The following is a 14,506-nucleotide window of genomic DNA, read 5'->3' on the forward strand; positions in this document are numbered from 1 at the left end:
TAGAGACGTGTTCCAGCGTCGTAAAACCTGGTGACTGTCGATCTCGCTGATGGTTGGGTGATTCCTCCTGAGAGACGATAGCGCCAGTATGGATTGTGCTCCCACGTACCGTCGAGTATATATTGGGAGACCCCTATAGGCATAAAACCTTTATCCTTAGGAAGCCGTGTCGGCCACCCTACTGATCGCAATGCACTGAACACAGCATTCAGGAAGATTGACCGCCCGTACCCTAAAAAGTATTCTGCGGTTTTGCGAAAAGTTTGGCACACCCTCTACCTAGAACTCCAGAGCAGTTCCTTTTGGCCTTTTTCAGACTCTATAACGGAAAAAGTCCATCTGAGCATTTGTCACGTCGGGCTCGTTAAAACATCGAAGGCGACTAGAGTCATCTTTAGCTTTTTCTCGACTCTTTAAAATTGAAAAAGCAAGTTGTGTCTAAGCGTCGTTAAAATTTATTTTAAACGGAACAATCACCCTTTTTCCTGCATTGATCTTTAGGTTGAGAAAATGGAACCCACCAACCAAGGAATTCCCCTTGGTGGAAATCCTAGTCCCTTCTCCTCTTGGGGAGATGTTGGTGCGCCCCATATGGCCACATTGTCGCTTCCAGGACTGACAATTGGTTTGCCGGTCTGGCTCTTCTCAACCAATGTCGTTCAGAACACCACTATTCCTGAACAGTCGAATCAACAGTTAGACCAGTCCAGAGTTGCCCACCAACCTTCTACTTCCTCTAATTCTTCCTCTCCTCCTTCCTCTTCGCTTGACGGAACTGGTAAAACAAAAAACCAAGTTCCTAAGGAGAAGAAGGAAAAGAAGAAGAAAGAGAAGAAGAAGAAGGAGCCAAAAGTGACTGGGGGCAAACAAGTGTCGTCTGACAAAAATCCACACACAGCACTGACTAAGCCTAAATCGCCATGTTTCATATGCAAGGGAGACCACTTCCACAGAGATTGTCCCTGCATCCCTCGGATACTAAGGGACTGGTCCCCCCGTTTGCACAATCCGGTGGCATCAACCTCTGATAGCCATGTTGAATGCATACCGTCAACTAGCGAAAGTGAAGTCCTTGGACAAAAAGGGAGAGCTAGATCCCCCTGTAGACTGTGCGAAGGCAACCACGCCATCCACCGTTGTCCCTTCTTAGACGAAGCGAAAAGAGTTTTGGATGATCGTCCGGTTTCACCGTTACGACTTCCTCCTGGATATAAAAAACTCTTGCCGAGTCCTTCGTTAGTTGAAAATCCAGCTGGCCCGCTCAAGTGGTCAGCTGAAGCGCCGGTCATTGAAGATGAACCAGCTGAATCCATACCCGACAAAAGTCAAAAGGTCGAGGCGGCAGTTGACCCGGTCTTGCCTTCAGAGGTTTTGTCTTCGAATGATACAGTCACTGAAGAGGATAAAGATGACACCATCCAAATTCTCTTCATCAACATAGACTCCGACGAGCACGGGGGCAATCCCCCCATTCCTTTATCGTAGGAAGGAAGTTCGTCAAAGCGATACCCGGCCGTCTACTCGGTCCCACCACCAAGCAACCTGGTTGTCTCCTTCGACTGGAACCAACTAGGCAGACCCCGTCTGCCAGCAAGCATACCATTCAGAATTATCGTCCAAATATACAGAATGGTCATGGCTAGCACCATCATTGACGAGGGGGCATCTGTGAGTATCCTTTCCTCTATTGCTTGGAAAGCGCTTGGTTCGCCAGCGCTTTTGCCTGAAATGAGAAATCTGACAGGCTTTGATAAAGGAACCAGTCGACCTTTAGGGATCCTCCCCAATGTGCCTATCACATTGAAAGGGAAGACCGTTCAAATGAACGTGATGGTCGTTCAAGGACCCTTGGATTATAACCTACTCCTTGGACGAGACTATATATATTGCAAGGGAGCCATCGTCTCCTCACTCTTTAGAGTAATGTGTTTTCCGCACGAAGGAAGAGTGGTCAAGCTCGTGGACCAGCTTTCATTTCCCAGATCACGCATCGCAAATAGTCACATACCGTCCCTAAATGGTCTCTTCACGCAAGAAATGTCTCAACCTACGGTCCTTCCTCCCGATGAGCGCGAGTAATTCGGAGGGATATGACTGGAACCCAGGGGGCATGCGTCCTGGTCTGCTTCGGCAGGAAAACTTTGGGTATAGGGTAGGTTTCCGCGGGAGAATATGACTAGTCTGTACCCCGTCCGTCTTGGAAGAGGGGTTATTCTAGAATAAGATTCTTTTGTCAAAGTTATGTGTTTGGCGCTCGTTGTCACTCACCTTTGTCTATCTCGGTAGACATCGCCGAAGAAGTGTTTTGTTTGAAAGATTAACAGGACAATCTTTGGGTAACCTGAAAGAGGTAGGCCTCTCTCGGTAAAACAATTGTTTTGGCGGAAGTGAAGTAGAGGTAACTTTGAAACTCTGTTTTATACCTGGGGGCATGCAAACCTTTTGGAGTGCAAGCAAGGGGAGGCTATTTATTTTTTAAATTTTTAGGTCCTCCCTTTAAACCTGTAGGTCTAACCCTTTAAACTCGTAGGATTAGTCGTTTCCGAACTTGCATAACGAAAGGATGCGGGGCATAGCTTTGTAAGGCGCAAGCTCCATAAAAATGGAATCTTACATGAGACTTTCTTATCATATGACTAGATAATCGAGCAGTTTTAGCACATAGTTCATGCTCGTTAAAAAATAAACATAAGACTGAGCAATGTTTTTCCGCGTTTAAGCTCGTTAAAAAATGAACTACCCTCCGGTAAATAACCACCGTGAATGTAACATTATCAGCCATTAAAGCCTTGGTCGTGTTTGCACCGTCACCTCCACTTTTCATTTGGCCGATCATTCACCTCCATAATGATTGTTTACCCATTTTGAGGAACAGCTGCGAAGAGTGATTTCACTAGCCATCCTTGTGACACTGCCGTGATTGGAAAATTCCAACCCTTACCTGGAATCAGCTGCTAACCCGTTTTATCACTCGTTCCTCAAAAGACGAGTCTTCTTTAAGCTCTTTTCATCTGACTCGTAAAATATGAAAAGATTGCTGAGTTTTGGCCTTCCAGCTCGTTAAAGCGACCGGAAGTGCTATCCCTCCTCTAGATTTTAATCTTTTTGGACCTGAGGGATTATTGCACAAAAAGATCGAGCGCTTGTTTTTTTCGGCTCGTTAAAACTATCGAAAATCCATCCCTTCTGTATTGTTTTATACTTTTTCGGACTTAAGGGATTAGATGAGGAAAAAGGAACTTTGGAGTTATCTTTACGTACCTTTTCAGACTCTCTAAAATTGAAAAGGACCGAGTTATCTTTGTCGTTAGACTCGTTAAAAAACATTAATAGCGACAAACTTGTCTTTAGACGAGAACGAGTTTCACTATCGCTAAGCTCGTTAAAACATAGCGATGGGTTTGCCCGAAGGGCAAGTTATAGAACAAGCATATGTTATCCTCCTCAAGCTTGACAAAAATAAAGAGGTACTGGTCAGCAATGACTGGGGAAAATTGGGAAGAAACTCAAAGAACTTTATTGGTAGCAAGTCGCTCTTGAACATGACACTTCCACTCCGTGCCAGAGTCGGGTTGGGTTGTTTCATTCACCGGTCACATCACCATGGTCTCGCCATACCATCCACCTTTGGGGTAAATGCTACCAATCCATCGCATAAGTGTCGCCGATATGTTCAAGAGAAGTCATCCAGAGAAGTCAACCGTGTCCCATCCACTACCATACATTATCCTTCATCCTTTCATGACCGCCACCCTGAACCATATATCATCAGATCGTTTTCACCTCCATCAAAATCATTTACTCCGTTCCGTGTCACTGATGTGGGATACATTAAGGCCCTCCTTTGACGGATCGCTTCTTGTCGACGTCAGCTCATTATCCAAGAAGTTGATCTAGGAACACCCCCTTTAGTACTTTGAAGCTTGCATGCCTCAATGGCAAGTTTCTCACTTCCGGCGACAGGTATACATCAATGACCTTCGACCGAAAGATTTTGCATGGTGTTCGACGCCAAGTCCTTTATTCACACCACGTGAATTGTACTGCAGTACCTTGAGGGTCATTATCATTATCGGTGATTCCTCTCGCGCTTGTTAACAGTTTACATCATTGACTGGTAATCAAGCGATGTCTTTCCATGTTCGACTTCAGAACATTTCTCACATGGATCGACTTGTACTTAGAGTGAAGATCGGACGAAATTGAAGACCCCGAATCTAGTTTCATCCATCCGGGCTGCGATATATATTCAGGAAAAATAAAGACATTGACATGTACAACATTGCAGCAGATAATCATCCTACCAAAAGGATGATGATTTCATCAAAATCATCAGTCTACCATCAGACGATTGTCTGTTCTATGTACAGAAAAATGAATTTATAAAGCTGAGCATGGGAATGCCCACCTCAGCTAGATCATGAAAGCAGTATGAAAAATAATGTATTGTATTGTATCTTATTACAGGTCTCCTCCCAGCATTGGAAGAACTTCGGATCCTCCTAATAAAGCATTTCACCCGATAAACGACCTCATACTTTAGGGGGCAACTGTTATAGACATTTTTGTGCCTTACAGCATTGAGCATGAAATGTCCATAATCCAAGGGATTCAAAGTCCCTAAATGAGTTGTTCCTACCCCTAAAGGAACAAGGTCAACCAATGACAGCTTCTCCCAGAAGTTCTCCACCAAAAACAACTCAGAAACAGTCAATTCAGGATCAATTCAGAGGCTCCACTAGCTGTCTGCGCTGAAATGCAGAGGTTACACTGGCTAGGTGCACTGCAACGCAGGTGGAAGCACTACCAGGGTGCGCTGAGTGGGAAGTGACAAATGGCAAGCTCATTCAATGAGGTGGAAAGACCCTGGAAGCTTCCAGAATCTTCCTCAATGACACTTGCCTCAATGAATTCGACTAGTGATGAGTAAGAGGTTCTCAACCTCCAAGTGGAAGCAAGAACTGACAGAGAGAAGCCACAAGTCAAAACATAAGCTGACTCATCCTCTCTGCTTACATCTATATATGGATCTCTCACCCAGAGGTTCAGGAGGCTGGAATTTTGTATTTTGCAGAGAATTGCTGTTGGTTTGAGATTGAGATTAGTACATTGGGTGATTTATGCTTTGTTGGAGGAGAGGAAGGGATTCCTTTGCTGGGAGGTAGATGCTGGATCGGGACTCACTTGGTTGTATCTCCTCTTGGACTTTATTATCATATCAATAAACTATTTGAGTTTCTCCTACATGTTGTGTATCAATGATGTTTTGTTATATTTGCATGTTTAGCTTAATCTGATCCTGAGCTTTTTATGAATGTATATCCATATCTTCATGTAGTTTCTCTCTCTTGTGATTTTGCAGGGATTCAGTGAAGCTGGGCCGGTGAGAGAGCTGGGAGCTGGGAACTACTGAAGAGAGGAGCGATTGGATCAACAAACTAGCGAAAGACACAGGTTAGTTAGATCCTTTCTCCTCATTTACATTTCATAAAGAAGAACACTCAAATAAGTTTCCTTGTTTGTTGCTAAGGCACTATCACACCTTAGAGTGGGATAGGGGCATTCCGAATTGGATACTTTTCCCAACAACAAAGGGTAAAAGCTTTTTCTTTCCTTAAAAAATATGACATTTATGACATGAGGTTACAAATTTCTTTACATCAGAAAACAAAGTGGGCCAATAGAAACCAGCTCTAAGAATCTTGTCAGCAGTGGTTTTCCAGTAAAGATGCCCCCCATAGTCGCCTGCATGAAACTCTTTTAACACCTTGTCAGATTATTCTTTCAATAAACAGTTAAGAAGTATACCTTCATGATTCCTCCAAAACAAAGCATTGTCAATTATGCAAAATTTTAAAGATTTCATTTTTAAAAACCTGCTTTTGGTCCTGGATAATTCAGGAGGAGCTTGTAGATTTTGTAAAACATATATGATGTCAGCATACCATGGTGATTCAATAAAGGCCTGGTTGATTGGTGGAGTCACCATCTCCTCTTCATTATCCATTTCCGCAATAAAATTTATGTCTAAGGCCTGACAATTCGATTCAGCCATGAGCTTGGCTAAACCTTGGCCTTTGATTAACTTTGTTGGTTTGATTTCTAGGTCATATTCTAATATAGTAGCTATCCATTTCCCTCTCTTTCCATTTGGACCTTCCTGAGTTAGGATGTCCTTGACTACAACATTGGGAACATAAGCTATTACATGAGAATATAGAATGTAAACACTGAAATCTTTGATAGCTTTGACCAAAGCAAAGGCTTGCTTTTCCATTATATTGTATTTTAGAGGGGCATCTCTCAGGGCTTTGATAAAAAAGGCAATAGGTTGTTCATATCCCTCATCATTCTTCTGCAGTAAGACTGCAACAATTGTGTATTCTGAGGAAAAAGAAAATATAATGAAATCCCTATCAAACTTTGGACTGATCAAGACTGGTGTTTTTGTTAAGGCTAGTTTAATATCTTCAAAAGACCTCTTAGCCTCAATTGTCCATTTTATGGTCGAATATTTCTTCAACAAGTTATTTAATAATCTAATTAATTCTGCTAAGTTTGAAACAAATCTTCTAAGAAAGTTTATTTTCCCTAAAAAGTCTTGTAATTCCCTAATGCTACTAGGATGTTGTATATATAAGATGGCTTCAATTCTTGCAGGATCGATCTGGATACCATCTTTGGAGATTATGTGGCCTAACGATTTTCCCTCTTCTAACCCAAATAGAGATTTTTTCGGATTCAAAGAAATTCCATACTTCCTACATTTGATAAAGATCTGCCTTAGATGATCTAGGTGTTGTTTATCAGATTTTGAGAATACAGTGATATCATCTAAGTATATTACTAGGAAGTCATGAATTTCCTTAGCAAAAGCTATATCCATAGCTCTTTGAAAAGTGGCCCCTGCATTCTTTAATCCAAAAGGCATCTTCACATACATGAATGTGCCCCAAGGAGTAGTGAAGGCAGTTTTTGCCTGGTCATCTGGGTGAACTAAAATCTGATTGTAACCAGAAAACCCATCCAATAATGAGATTCTGGTTGACCCTACTACCCTTTGTAATATATGATCCATTTTAGGGAGAGGGTAATTGTCTTTGAGTGAAACTTTATTGAGATTCCTAAGATCAACACATAGTCTAATCTCACCAGTTTTCTTCCTTGTGGGCACCAAATTTGAAACCCAATCAAAGAATCTTATTGGTGCTATGATCTTGGCTTCATACATTCTTCTGATTTCCTTTTCAATAGAAGGCAATAGAATAGGATTAATCCTCCTAAGCTTCTGTCTAAAAGGTTTTTGGTTTTCTTTTAAGGGGATGGTGTGTTGTATTATGTTGGTGTCATAGGACTTGAGGTCCTCATAACTCCAAGCGAAAACATCTTGGAATTCCTTTAGTAGTTCTATGTATTTCACTTTTTCAGTAGGAGGTAAAGACTTTGAAAGTTTTATCAATTTCGGATTTTCCTCAGTCCCTATGTTACACTCCTCTATATCATATTTTAAGGGTTCCATTTTTTGTTGTCTTTGAGATTAATGATTTCATAGTCTTCGTCAATTATCTCATCAATTTCAACTTGCTTTAGGTTTTCTACTTCTGATTTTGTAAATTTAGTGGGATGAAATCTATCTATCTCTTCATCTTCTAATTTGTTAATTTCTATTTTATCTGTAAAGCAGGGATCTAATGTTATGTCAGTATCTATATTACTATTTACAAATTTCTCATCTAAGGTTAAAAAATTGTTTATTCGTTGATCATTAACAAACACTTGCCAGTTTTTCAAGTTATCTGGGATAGCAAGTCTGTGCCTAACCTCAACAGTGTAGTGATGGTTAGGTTGAAATGGTAACTTACAAGTGCTGGCAAACATTGCTAAACTATGAGCCTGCATATTATGTTTTCTTGGGATGATTGCAAGCTTAGTTTCTAGAAAAGTATTCAATATTTCTACAACTGTTCCTCTATAAAAACTTAACCTAGGATCTTTGGTCATATATACAACATTAATTTGTTTTATAACCAACTCAGAATCTCCCATAATAGAAACTCTTATGGCTCCTAAACTTTTAACCAATTTGAGACCTAAAAGAAGTGCTTCATACTCAACCATGTTGTTAGTGCATTTGAAGTTCAACCTGTAAGCATGGCCCTCTGAGTGATCATTCTCTAAATTGTATATCCACACTCCTGCTCCTGCACCTAGTTTGTTCACTGACCCATCAAATTCAAGATGCCATAATATTTCATGTTCATAATTCTTACTGTCTGGGGGAACAAAATTTTCATTGTTTGAGGTGTTTTGATTATCTTTTTCATCTGAAAATTCTTGAATTTGGACAGTTTGATTTTCAGCTGTAATTGCAATTTCTTTTGGTTCTGAAATAATGTTGTTTGAAGTATCTTCTTGTGTTTGTTCAGCATTATACAGAATAAAAGAATCGATGTCGGAATGCATGGAATAGATAGGAAAGTTTTGAGGCCTATCCTGGCTACTCACTACATGCTTAATTAGGGTCTCTCTGTACAGTTTTTTAGGATGTCCAAAGACTGAAATTGTGGCATATGACATGTCAAGTTGCAAAGATCCTTGGAGTTTATCCCCCCATGATCTAGACAATAGCATGCCATATTTAGGTGGTATATCAGCGACAGCTATGTCCATAAGAATGGTCTTAGAAGGATATTGTACTAAGGAAACACACAGGTCTTTGATTAGTCCTAGGCACTTTACTTTACTTGAATCAAATGAAAACAGGTCCTTGTAAGGCCTAATGATATCCAAGTTCAATTTTTCCATAACAGATTCAGGCATTAAATTGTGTGAAGCCCTAGAATCTAACATTGCATTGTGTAAGATTTTATCATGAATGTTAAGGCTAATGTAAAAGGGTGGTATCCCTCCTTCTAATGGTTTTCCATTAACATCAGGACCGAAAATAAGCTCAGGCTGATCATCAAATAAGTTAACGGAGTCTTCATTCTCAACGAAGTTTAAGGATTTTCTTATTTGAGACTTGTAAGTTTCATTTTTAATCATCTCTGTTAAGCGAACCGAGATTTTCAGTTTAGCCACCTCTGCTCCCAGATTGAAAGGAAAAGGGGATTTCTTTGTTTGAGTGTTTGGAATTTTCATGGCAGGGGTTTGAGTAGATTGTTCTTCTTTTTCTGTATTTGAAGTCTTTTTCAATGGATTTTCTAATATAATGTTTGGAGACTGTTCCACTGTTTCCTTGGAGGGGACTGAAGTGGAAGGTTGATCATTAGGGGGTTGGTCATTGGTTATATCTACAATGGTGGGACTAGAAGGGTTATGATTTGGTCTAGAGAGGATTTGGAGAGTTTTAGTAACTGGAACTGTTTTAATTTTCTTAGGTTGATTTGGTGCTGCTTTTTTGTTTTGGTCAGGAGTGCCATTGTTCTTTTTACTCCTCAAATTGTATTGTTTGTGCACTTCGAAGATAGCAGAATCATACCCTTGCTTGTAATCGAATGATTCTCAGATTGGGTCTATAATTGCTGAAGCATATGTAATTCCTGATCATCTTGAGTCAAAAAGACAGTTTCCTCATCATTTAATCCCATTAAATTAATTTTTGTGTCTTGTTCAAGGTCTTCTGAATGGGATGCTTCAGCATAGTTTTCTTGAAAAGGAGGCCTAATATTCTGATCAGGCCCATTTTTTCCAATATTTTGATTTTTATTCTTTCTAAAGTTTGGATTTCTCACTGGAGGTGCCTGTTGATTATCCCAGTGAGGCTTCCATTCAATGTTCTCTATCCTATACATCAATTTTTCCATTCCTTTGGCTAGGGCATCCATTTTAAGATCAAAGGTCGAGGCTTCATCTTTCAAGGGTCCTCTCCTTTTGTTACTAACCCTAGCTCTTTTTGCTAGCAAATTGGCTTCTACACTAACTACTACACTCTGCATGTCTTCTAGAGTTGGAGGGTTTCTCTCTCTAAGTTGGAATGCCATATCAGTATCAAACCCGTCATGAAACTTTATCAGAGCTAAGCCATGTGGGGGTCTAAGATTGACTGGTATTGTATTGTATATATTTTTAAATCTAGTACAGTAATCCTGGACTATTTCATTTGGTCCTCTCCTGATGTTTTCATATTCTGAAAGGATCTGCAGAGGATTCTTTTTCTTTTCCCATCTATTTAAAAATTGCTGATAAAATACTTATAAACTATCTATGTTAGTGGGTAAAGATCTAAACCATGTTCTTACATCGCCAGCTAGAGTCTAAGCAAAAAGTTTCATTTGGACATCTCCAATATCAATTTCATGCAATTCAAAATAATCTGTTATCTTTTTTGCATGTTGTTGTGTTGTATAAGGTCATATGCCATCAAATTAGAGAATTTTGTTCTAGTAGTCTTGTGGGATGGCACCTAGTGGAGCAAGTAACACAAGAGGGGCATATCTTTTTTCCATGGCTCTAAGTTGGGCAGGACAAAGAAATGGAGTTGGGGTACCAGGGGATGATACAGTAGTTGATGGAGAACTGGGAGTAATAGGTGTTTGATGGGTAATGATAGGTTGGTGGGGGAGTGAAGGTATAAATGGAGGTGAGGAATGAACTTCAGAGGTGGAAGGGAATAATGGTGAACTAAATGGAGTTGAAATTGTTTCAGAAAGCTCAGGGATCTTGGCAGTAGTAAGGGATGACTGAGGGGAATTTAGAATATACTGATCAATCGACAAGTTCGTCTTTTGGACTTCAAGATCTGCAATAAACTCTGGATCTAGAACAATGACATCAAGTGCACTTTCAAACCTGGTTCTAAATAGGGAAAGGTCAAATGACTCGTCAAAAGGGAGGTCTTCTAGGAACAACCACTCATCAGGATAGGAATCTAGTTTGATTGAAGGTATTGGGCTTACTGAACTTTCTTGTCTTTTGGATATTCTCGAAATTGGGTTGGGATTATCAAATACTGGGGCAGGATTTGGATCAGGATTGGCCATAGTATACTGAGTTCTTCTTGAAGCCAGATTTCAAGCTTTTTCTAATTATTTCTTTTTTGTGAAATTTTATAAATAACTTCTAATAAACCCTTCAAGAGGCTTGAAATAAGGATTTGAAATTTCTCAAAGGTTTATTAAGACTGAGGGTTTGATTCCCCAATATGGTCGCCACTATGTTATCACTTAGAAATTTTCCCTAGAAGTTATCAAAATAAGGAACAATTCGAGATAACTACAAACCAAATCTTTTAGACTCAGGTTCTAGACAACCTAAGTCCAGAGAGGGCTCTCTCTTTATAAATTAACTTTGTTTCTATTAGATTTTAGGCTAGTTCTTAGTGTTCATGAGGATTTTGGTTTTGATTGAAAGTTGGGTGGCGAAATTACTAGAACAGATGGATAGAGCAAGGTCTTCAAGCCATTGGGCTATGGAGTCAATCAGAGGATGGCTTAACTAGACCAGATCATTAAAGGGAGTGTTCACAGGGCAGGCTAGTAAAGCAAAAGGCGAATCTTCAGGTTTAATGGATGAGATGGTTCTAACCAGGATGAAAGGGAAACGAAGAATCCTTGGACCGGGATCAGAATGAAAGAAAACAGGTGATCATGAGCAAAGGGCAATTAAGAATCCTTTGCTATAGACCAAGGGGAGAAACTACGGAAGTAAGGGAGAATTTAAGAATTCCCTAACTAAGATAGTTTAGCAGAAAACATTAAGAATGTAAACAGTCAAGACAGAGTGCATTAAAGCAAGTTTTGAAATATCATTCCTAGTTTACCATTCAGATTTCATAGAAACACATATGATTATTAAGAAACATAAGGAAAAACAATAATACACATGAGAGAAATACTTATTTGATTTTCGCTTTACACAAGAATCCTGTAAAATGTCTGAGTTTTATTCCATGATCCAGCAAGCCAATCTAGTTTTGATACAATAGCACTTTGATTTGAGATAAACGTCAACAGAAATGTCTTTGAATCCACCACAAATACTTCGAAATATGAAGTATTTATACAAAAAATATTTACAAAATATCTCATAACAATATGAGATTTAATCTAGGAAATCAAAATATCTTCAAGCATGAAGATAGAGACATATGGAAAATTGCATCATGTTGTCCCTCTTATTGTGGTAGTGCTGGCTGTTGCAATTGAATTTGAGCCCTTTAAGCTAGCTGATATTTGTACGCTGGAATCATATTTTTCTTCAACCTTTCACTGATACTCTTTAACCTGCTACTCTTTGACCCTGTTTATCTGTCCTTTCACCTGCCTTTATATTTACTGTGGTAACTTATAGTAAATCTGTCATCTTTTCCCACCATACATCCTCAGGTAATTTTGCTTTTAACATTCTTCTGTAAGTTTCATCTGCCTCTGTGTATTTGGAAAAATTAGGCTTGATGACAAACAAATGTTTCACCTCATGTTGCAGAAAAAACATATTCTCCAAAGTATCATACAATACTTTTCCAGTTGGCAAGGCTTTGATACCTAAAGTGCTTGCTTGTTCCTTGGCCAACTTCCTTAGTCTGTTAGTGTAGTCCAATTGGGTCATAAGTTTATCATGGATGACCATAGGACTGGGAAGGCCTTTATCCCTCAAAATTTGAAATTTGGCCATGAATCTGTCAATGCCCACCTGCATGTTATGGCATTTTTCCTCCAAGTTAACCATGAGGTTTCTTTTAGAAATAACTTTTTTGATTTCTAGGATAGCTTCAGTCCTATCCTCTATACCAATTTCATTGAGTTTGTGTCTGTTCTTACTGTTTAGGAATTGGATGAGTCGATTGGCATCCTGAGGCATATCACCAATTCTTCCTTTACTTTCTGAATTGCTTTAGTGGCCACTTTTACCAATTTAGTCTACTCAAATATAACTTGAATTTATGGCCAAATATCATTGATAGAGTCAATTATATTGGCCCAAAGCATCTCTTTGGTCTGTCCTAGTGGCTTTTGTAGAGTTAAATTTTTTTCTAGGACCTTTATCTTCTCACCCATCCTTAGGGCTTTCTGTGTTTCTTCTCTCTACTGAATCTGGGCAAGCTTGCAGTCAGTTTCTAAGCTTGCCACTTTCTCCTTAAACCTCTTAAGTCTTTTTGCGTGGATTGACATATCTTCCATGGCTTTTAATAGCTCTGCTATTTTTTCTGTTGAAGTACCTATCGTTGTAGACTCAGTTGTGACTAGCAGTGCTATGGCAGGTGGAGCTGTTGTTGACAAAGATGTTGCGAGTGTTGAAGGAACTACAGTTGTTACTATGGGAATGGCAGTTGTAGAAGTGGTGGCCAATTCACTTTGTTTGGACTAAATCAATGTGTCCAATTCTTTCTTTGTTTCTTTCAACTGGTCATTTAGCTTTAGGACCAAGTCCATAAGCTCTTCTTGTCCTTTTTGGGTCTCTAGGACTTCTGTTGTTTGTGGATGATGTAGTGGTGGAATCTTGAGTTGTTTCTTTAAAGCAGCTATGTCATCATTCTTCTTCTTTATTAGTCTTTCAGTGGCCTTTACATCTTTGGGATCGTGTCCCAACTCAATGATTAAGTCATCTAAGGACTTGATTCTGGTGTCTTTTGCTTATGAAGAAGCATTCTCCAATTGGAATTGATCTAATATGTTATTCAGGGAATTATGCAATTGGTGGGCTATGATGGCTTTCCTTGTCAAGGTGGAGTAAATCATCTCCCCTATCTGCTTGTGCGACTCAATCTGGTCAATAGGATGTATGTCCTTTGCCAGTACTTCGAAATCTATCTTTTTGAAGTCTGTTGCTAATCTTGGTTGTTGTGTGGTAGGCTTCATGAATGTCATCTACATTTTGTCTTCTTTCACATCATAGGCTGACATAAACCTTGTCTGATTGGTAGGTGCCACCTTTAGGTATTGTGCATAAGTTTGGGCTTTTAGCCTCTCATTCCTGGCTTTTATATCTTTGTACCTTTCTCTTATATCTTGGTCTCTGTCAACTAGCATCCTAAATGAGGACACTTCAACACTCTGCTGCCTTTAAAACATCTGAGTATGTGATGTGGAAGGTTCTAGTGTGCCCCCAGAAGGAGTGGCAGGCCTGCTTCTTTCTCTTTCTGTGCTGGTGGCCCCAACTGTTTCTTCTGTGAATTCCTGTTCAGAAACAGGATTTAACCTCTACCTTTTGACTAGGCTGGTCTCTGCATATGTCTATGTGGTTGCTCTGCCTGATGTAGTGGCCTCTTCCCTATTTCTTTTAAGGATTTTCTCCTCTTTTAGAGGAGTTTGCAAGTTAGGGGGGGTACTCATAATGGGATCTTGGATACCTGTTTGATTTAATTCCTCTGATAGGCCTGGCTGTTCTGATTCTTCTTGTGCCTGGGATTCTTCTTCTATATGTGATTCACTTTGTGCCTGAGATTCTCCCTATGCCTGTGATTCTTCTTGGATTTGAGACTCTCCTTGGACTTGAGATTCCTGGGCACCTGGCGAAAGAACCCTCTTCAAGCCTTTTCTCTAAATCAATTAGAGCATTTTCAACT

The sequence above is a fragment of the Pinus tabuliformis genome, chromosome 5_1, assembly GCF_031772625.1.
Source record: "Pinus tabuliformis cultivar Carrire ecotype Pingquan chromosome 5_1, CPIR1, whole genome shotgun sequence".
NCBI classification, from domain to species: Eukaryota; Viridiplantae; Streptophyta; class Pinopsida; order Pinales; family Pinaceae; genus Pinus; species Pinus tabuliformis.